This window comes from Pteropus medius, unplaced genomic scaffold, assembly GCF_902729225.1.
Source record: "Pteropus medius unplaced genomic scaffold, Ma_sr-lr_union100, whole genome shotgun sequence".
Classification (NCBI taxonomy): Eukaryota; Metazoa; Chordata; class Mammalia; order Chiroptera; family Pteropodidae; genus Pteropus; species Pteropus medius.
In genome coordinates this window covers 20,695,733-20,704,472 of record NW_024346667.1, presented here as the reverse complement: position 1 = coordinate 20,704,472, position 8,740 = coordinate 20,695,733, and the positions used below count along the sequence as shown (strand labels likewise).

Here is an 8,740-nt window from a genome sequence, read left to right as displayed (position 1 = left end):
CCAGAATTCATCATGGGAATTTCTTAATCCATTTTTACAGAGATAATACCACCCTCCAGCTTATCACTGCTAATTATCAAGTGAAATAATACAAAATAAAGCAGCATTCTACTCACTGATTTATACATAACAATTTTTTTCCAAGTATTAGGAAGTGTTATGTCAGCATTGTGAAGCAATTGTTGGAAAAAAAATGGTATAATCGGACTAATGTGCAACTTATATTTATAACAGTTTTTAACCAGAAAGGATTCTTTTTGTTATATACCTTTGAAGTACTTTCTGAAGGCCATTTCAGCTGTCTACTCTGCTCTCAGTTGGCCTCTTCACCACCAGCCAGTGAAAGCATTGGGCTTCAGACCTTCATACTTGAATACCGTGGATCTCTGTAAATTAATAACAAATATTTGCCTGTTCAGACAGTGTGGACATCTGGCCAATGACCTAAGCTAGTCAGATTGGCTCGCTCACAAAGTGGTCTAAGATGCACAGAAGCTTAGCATTAATCAGTGATGTCCTTGGAAATAAAAAAAAATACAGAGACCAGAGAATAAGGGAGGTCATTTCGGGCTATCATGGTGAAAGAACACAGAGGGATGGCTAGCAGGAAAAAAAGAATGAGCAGGGATAAGTCAGAGAGAGAAGGTACTTTGGCTCTTCATAGATTATCTTCATACCCTGTCTCTGAGTTCTGGAAGGTTCGATCAGTCCCACCGACAACCTGTTGACTTCTCCCGGTAAATCCCCCTTTATGTACTTTATGTAACGAGCACAAGTGAGTTTCTCTTTCTTGCAAATATCCCTGTGTTAGTTTTTGATAACTGGAATAATAATATCGTCTCAAACTCATCATGTATATATAATAAACTCAAAGATGACTGAAATATAAAATTCTCATTAGCTTTCTCTTCGTACCAGCATCTGGGGGAGGGATTATAGAGTACTAGGAAATGAAGATGTCCATATGGACGTTTATAATACGTGAAGGAACTAGAAACACAAATATTCTTCCATGTGTAGAGCTGTGAATGAATCGAAAGCAACGTGCAGCTTATCATGCTCTCAACTGCCTGTCTCCTGCACACCCTCATAAATGTATTTCGCAGAGCAGCTGGAGGAACAACTGGGACACAAGGAGATTAGTGAATACTCATCCATTTCAGCTGCTGCCAAGGTGAATCTTCCCAAATCCTGATTATGTTTATTTAAGAGAAACATCTGCCAATGAAAAGGAGATATGTTTATAGCAATGGCAGCTCCATGGCTTCTGTTCTCTGAATAAGAACACTGACACTGGCTGGATAGCTGTGTCCTTGGGGATTCTCTTTTGTTCTTTTTATTATTATTGCTACGTAATAAACTCTTTAAAGTAAACTTTTTGTGCCACTGATATTGCTGGCAGCTATAGCAATAAAAGAGCTGATTGTTGCTTTTCCTGTTGAAAAATGGCTGATGGGGACAAGGGGAGCACTCAGGAAGCAACTGAGTTTGCTAACATAAACTAAACTTGGACGTTTCTTTCCAGAGTTTAGACACTAACCAGCAATGAACCAGCTGAGAACTGTGAGAACACTGTATATTCTCACAGATGAGTTGGCCCAAATGTGAGTTGTCTTATTTTTTTTTTTTAACATTCTGGAAATAGTCATAAATATGAGATTGTCCATTATCTGGGAATAGAATTGTGGAGGATAGGTAATAGGCTTATTTCCTGGGTGTAACTGTCTCCATTTTCCTCCTCATAACGTTATTTGGAAAAAAAAAAGAACTATTATAAAAACATAAAACTTAAGATCCTTCATGTTTCCATTCAACAAATTCTTCCCATTTTACGAAGGACACTTCTCTAGGGGAGACGAATCAGTGCCCGCATATTCCTTCCTCGGCATTTCTCATCTGTGTGAGTCAGCCAGTGCTTGGCCCTTCCTTCTATTACTGAGTCCCAGTGACAACATGTAGCTAGAGGGAAGGAAGCAAGCAGATGGAGCAGGAGTATTAGGAGGACATGTGTTAGTGTTATGTGGAGAACAATGGGCAGTGTCTAGAATACAAGTGGAATAATATTTTACTGAGCACAGACTGAACTAGAAGAAGTCCATTGAATAAATGGAGGCTTGAAGATATTGCAAGAGATTCATATTATCAAAATGAATCAACCCTAAAGTTGGGGTTAGTTAGGTTGTTACAGTTTCTAAGAAATAAGAATCTAATATGTAAACAACGCTACCGAACAAAACTGTCTAAAAGTTATATACGTGCAGCTCTATCTTTCCTGTTTTTAAAGGGACTACCTATCACCTGTTTAAACGCCCTAACACAAATGATATTACTCGTGGTTTTTCAGAACAACAAGCTAGTTTATTTTGAAAATGTAGCACGTAATTGATTTCCCAGCAGACACTTTATCTAGACAGCATCTTCAGGGAAATGAGTATACGTAAACACTCACAATGGCCCATTCAGTACCAGCTCTGCCTGCACAGAACAGGTATTTCCAGTAGTTTTCTGCCATGAATAAATACAACACCCATTGAAATACAAAGCTAGTGGGAATGACACACTGCAAATAGGAATTTCAATAGCACCAAAAGAGTTCGGAGTCACTGTGACTTTATCTGCAGAAAGAGTGTCCTGACTAAGCCAGGTTTTTTTGTGGTTTGGTTAAGCAGCTTGTGATTATTTCCTCACGTGTTTACTCATTAACTTTCTGATTCTTATTTTTTTAAAAATTATAACTCATTAACCTCACGTGTTTACTCATTAACCTTCTGATTATTATTTTTTTTTAAATTATAACCGTACCCAATTACATTCTTCTAAAAATATTTAACTTTTCTGAAAATAGTATGATTTCCCCACTCCCAAACATCTATCAAGTTTATTTTCATAAATAAAAGAAAGCACTTAATAGAATTAGTTCTCTTTGAGTCAGCTTGTGTATAAGCTTTATTTTTTCTTACTTTAATTTGGAATGTTAAGTGACTGTAGAATATGATGAAATCTGGTTCGCTGTTTTATGTGGATATTTTCCAGATTAAAAAATATTTATGGAAGTTTCCGTAATAAAGCATATCTTCTAGAATTATTGCATTTCCCTGTAATAGCTGCATTTACCACACCACTTCCATATTCTTTTACTACTAATAAAAATATACTATGACCAGAAAAATTTTTTCTGAAAATTGAACAAATATTGCAAAGTATCCTAGTATTTGCTTTTCAAAAAGTCCGCCTAGAAAAAAATAAATTTCAAGAACTGTAGGTAAAAGAATGGGAAAAAAAAATCTTTGGAGAGTATTAGAGAAGATTGTTTCAAATCTGAGGAAAAGCTCGGAGGTTCGTATGATTCACAAAGGCAACAATAAACGAAATGATCTAAGACGCAGGTAGAATACTAAGAAAAATCCAAGAAATAAAGACATTTTTAATAAAATCTAAAAGTAGTAGCTGATATTTATTGAGAAGTTACTATACACCAAGTCTTATGTCTAAATTATTTGATTTAATTTCCCTCCAATTTTATAAAGTGGATACTGTCACTATGCTTATTTTATGGCTATGAAATTGAAAAATAGATCAATTTGCCTAATTTACCACAGCTCAGAAAACCGAGGCCCTCCTGCCCACTTGCCTGGCCACAGTGCCACAATGCCAGCTGTTGAAAGGAGGTACAGAGCCAGATCCAAAGAGCTCTAGTACTCCTCAAAAGTTTTACAGCTTCAGCCATGTAGGAAAAACTACCAGGTCACGTAGATATTAATAGTTTGTTAACCTTGGAGAATACAATCAATACAATTAAATAAGATCATACAATTAAGTAAAAGTGTCATTTCTTTGATTTCTCTCTAAACATGTGTTGTCTTTAAGAAGATAAATGTTGAATAAGGCAACTTGTAAACAGGATTTCTTTTTCTTACATAAACTTCCCCATTTCTCACCTGCACCTGAGGTGCAAAAAGTAGAGTTCATTGTACTATGCTGTACATGGTTCACTGGTATCACTGGTCTTTGTAAAGCCTCTCTCTTTCGTTCTTCTCTTCATCCTTCATCGTCACTCCCATTCTATTGCAAATGCATTTAATGAATGTCCTAGGACATAGACATATGCTGAAAAGATGTATGAAATTGTTTTCTGAACTAATCTGTCACTGGATAGACCCCATTCTTTTCACTAAGTGAAGCTGGATTGGACTCAGTTTGCATTCTCATCAGACATGCCTGAGGATTTCCCTTTCCTTCTGTCCTTGCCAAATTTTACTTTCCACATTTATCTCGTTTGGTGAGTCAAAAAGAATTATTTCACTGTTTCAATTACTAGTGTTACCATTTTATACACTTGCTAGCCTTCAAGCTTCTCCTTCAGAACAATCTATGTAGTGAATTTACTCATTTTCCTACTGGGTGTTCACTTTTCCTCTATGAGATATTTTCCAACTCTAACATCATAAATATATTCTCCTTTTATTTTCTTCAGCATTCTTTAATATTAACGGACAAATTTAGGACTTTAAGCCATCTGAAGATTATTTTTGTTTACATGTTCTACAATTTTATTTTTCACCATATAATTGACTTGATTAAGTCTCATAAAATTATCTACTAAATACTCTTTTGTTGTTGATGATGATGATTTCATCTCTATTATGAGAGACTGATTGCATCTATATTATGCATGAACTTTCCAAACCAACTAGACTCTGGAGTTTATGCTGCATTCCACTGGTCTTTTTGTTCCCGTGCCCAAACCATACTATTTTATTTTATTTATTTTATTTTATTTTATTTTATTTTATTTTATTTTATTTTATTTTATTCATTACAATGGTATTATGGAATGTCTTCATACACCTTAAGGTGAGTCTCCCTCTTTGCTCTTCTTATTCACAATTTTATTATACATAGATTCTTGTTTTTCCATACGATTTTTTAATTGGTTTGTTCAGTCTTTTAAATTTTTCTGTTAAAATATTTTCAGGAAAGGCATTAGTTTTATAACTGATTTGAGAATAAAATATTTACAATGTTATATTATGCCAATCATAAAAAGTGTTTATCTCTATGTTTATTTAGGATTCTTTTTTTTTATATAGAATTTTTAACATGGATTTTACTTAATTCCGCTTAATTTCTTATTATATGCTGTAACACACAACAGAGAAGTGTACATTTTATGTGAATAGCTCAATAAATTATCACAAAGTGATCACACCCATGTAATCACCATCAAGACAGAAAATAAGAATATTATTAGTACCGCAGAAGCTTCCTTTATGACCCACCCCAAAAGACCTTCTTCCCAAAGTAGATGCTATTTTAATTTTTAGTATTCTACTTTAGTTTTGCTGATTTTTAGATTTTATATAAGTAGAATCATATAGAATGTAGTTTTTGTGTTTTTATCACTTAAATTATGCTGGTGAGATTCATCTGTGTTATTTTATGTAACAGGAGTTACCTTCTTCATAGTATAACAGTTTAATTTTGCCTAAATTTATTTATCCACTTGGACATTTGGGTTATTTCCATTTTAGGGGCTATTATGAAGAAAAAAAATTACTACGTACATGTCTTTTGGTGAGTATGCATTGAGGAATGAAATTGCTGGGTTGTAAGTACTCATATGTTCAGCTTTCACCAATAGAGCCATGCAATTTTCCAAAGTAATTGTAACAGTTTGTTTTCACACCTAGTGAAGCATTCTATTTCTTCCATATTCTCATCAATTCATAATATGGCCAGTCTTTCTTCTTTCTGTGTCCTTCTTAGTGCATCACAACAAGGGGAGCATGCTATTGTTTGTCCCATTAATTGGACTTATTAACTTGGGTGACTTGATTAATATGGTATCTACCAAGATCTACCACTTTAAATTGAACAGTTTCCCTTTGCAATTACTAGGTAATTTGGGGGAGATCATTTGAAGCTGTGTAAATATCATGTTCCACCTTTCACCCACTAGTTTTTGCATCCACTGATGATTTTGTAACTACATTCTTCTTTTATATTTATAATATAAATATATAGTAGGCTTTGTGTTGTAAAATGCCATCTGTCCATTTAGAACATACTCTTAAGAGTTCAGTTATTTGAAATGTACCATGACTTGTTTTATGGCCCAATGTTTCATCTATCTTAAAAACATTCTATGTGCACTTGAACTTTATATAGTGAAAATTTATGTTCTAATAGAGTAGTTATTTTAAAGATTTCATGTATAATTTTGAAGTTTGAATGAAAAGGACTAAATTAAATAATATGAAAGGTAATTTAGACTCTTTGAATGATATAGTTATCAGAAATGTGCTTTGTTATTTTAATAAATTTAAAACGAAATACTCCTGAAGGTCTAAGTGGGTAAATTATTTTTCTTTTATGTTCTAGCACATTCAAAATCCATACTGGTGACAGAACCACCACACAGAGGCTGCTGGGAACATTTTGTGATCTTTCACTCACCAGAACTTATCTGCCATCTCAGTGCAGGTCACAAAAGCCTATCCACATTCATGGACTCTCTCATATTTGCCCCTCTGACTTTTGATCCTAGCATGATATTCCCATGGTGTGTTTGTTAAAATTACATATTCTTGGCACTGGTTTTCATATATTCTGATTCTTTGGATAAAGTTCAAGAACTAGTATAAAAAAAAAAAAAACTAAGGAGATTTTAATGCAGGTGGATGGGAGATCCCATTTGAGAAACTGCATACATAATGCTTTCACTCATTTTAAAGTTGGCACTGAGGTCGATGTGTCTATTCTCCTTAGATCCTTGGTCTATTTGCACCAAAGAGTATAAGTAGTGGCCTGCTGAAAGAGCAGTACCTTGACTCATGACAGCATTATCAGCTATTTTATTACAATACAAATCTTGAAGTTTGAATATCAATACACAAAGGTATTTTTCTTGATTTGGGTTTAAATATAATAAATAGCTAGATTATCTAACAATCAGAAATTCCAAAGCGTATTGTTAACAAAGCAATAAATTAAATGAAAGGAGGAGCCATCAGATCAGGAAATAGAGAGCATTCTAAATCTACAGTGCTAATCTTTCTTTTTGCTGATTATATGGTATAAATAACCAAAAGAAAGGCATGAACCTGGGCTTTCCCTGCAGACCCATCTTCCGTGTGGTGGAATGTTGGTAGAGTCAACGTGAAGACATCTACTCCTTTAGGGATGTTAATATTCTCATATGTGCCAACTTAAGAAAGCTAAATAATATGCTTTTCTAATTTTTCATAAAATTTTTAATTTTTCACCCAATTTTTTCAGTTGCTATGAAAATTTGTGTTTTTGTGATAAATGATGCAGGCCTCTGAAGAGCAGATTTTTCCTTTCCAGCATAGCATAGTATTAATAGCTCTATTTTAACTGGATAGAACTTTCATTTTCATTTTTTTCTTTTGAGAAAACCAATCTGTGTTAGTTGTGGAAACAATTATCCAACATGCAGCTTAAAAAATCTATTAGAACACTCTCTTGGGAAAGTCAAAAGCCAGGCAGGATTAGCTTTCCAAGAGGGAGGACAGTTGTTTACATTCAAATGTCGAGCAACCCAGCAAATCTGTGAGGTTTATTTTTAGCATAAATTCAGCTATTTCATTTTCTTCTACAACTGAGTGAGAACATTAAAATGATTAACGTGGTCCTAAATCACTGCACAACCTCACATTAGAAAGCCAGAAATTAGACGATGTACATAAGGGAACAGAGAAAGGCTATGAAATTCTCATTTACACCTCATTTTTCCCGGAGTATTTTTCCAAATACTTCTTTTACTTAATATTTTATGTGATTCAATAGCGAAAAATAGAATGGACAATATCAAAGAAGAGTAAAATCAATGCTGCTTTTGAAGAAATAATCTAAGGGTTAATTGTCTCTTTAAATTCTTTATTATAAAATTGTAACTGTAAATGTAACAATAATAATTATTATTATTAGACACCTGCTGAAATTCTAAGGTCATTGAAGCATTAAGGGCAAGATAATAAGAGACTTCATTTGAAAATATGCTGAATATTTCTCCCTAGGTAACCGACTTTTAGAAGACCAATGAACCTCTGGGGATCCGGTTTCTTTAACTATAAAAGTGATCGAATTTAATATAATTATATATTTATTCATTGATAAAAGAAGCAAAAATAATATCCAAACGTATTTTGAAATAATAAAATACACTCTATCAGAGTAAGGAAATAACTGTTATGTTAATAGATAACATGATTTATTGGCCTAAATAATTAGAATCTTAAGTAAATCAGTTGGCTTCTATGAGTTTCAGTTTGTCATCAGAAATAAAAAAATAGTTGGGTTATGATTTGTGGCCTCAGAGGAACAAAGTGACTCTGACACAATATCAAATTTATGAATGTATGTATATTTGCTGGAAGAAGAGCACACGTAGCTTCCTTTTCAAATTCCCAAAGGAGTCCAAGGCTAGGAACACACTAGATGATCTTAATGTCTCTATGATTCTGACACCCTAAGGGTTGTATGACTTCCAACTCCACTTGGGTTCTGATTAAGGATGAGATTCCCTTTTTTGTTGAATTTACAGTCCAAATGGTTGTATATTATAAAATCTAAGTTACCTTTTGTACATTAGAAACAGTTTCTTGTAAATAAAATAAATAGAATAATGAGCCTTTCATAAGCAGGATGTTCTGTAAATCAATTGGCAAAAAGTTCCTGAAATACTTCTGTTGTCTAAAAAGATGACCAAGTTTATGAC

The 8,740-nt window shown here is 33.6% G+C and overlaps 1 long non-coding RNA gene across 2 annotated transcripts; it reads left to right on the top strand.

Moving 5' to 3' along the window:
• Positions 1-374: 374 nt before the first annotated feature.
• Positions 375-6,639, top strand: LOC120613431 (uncharacterized). 2 transcript variants are annotated; one of them, XR_005655703.1, is made up of 5 exons: positions 375-737; positions 1,021-1,174; positions 1,526-1,604; positions 5,532-5,574; positions 6,382-6,639. It is a non-coding gene; the product is annotated as an uncharacterized LOC120613431 (long non-coding RNA). The 2 variants fall into 2 exon arrangements; XR_005655702.1 differs by having other exon boundaries at positions 375-1,174.
• Positions 6,640-8,740: the final 2,101 nt, after the last annotated feature.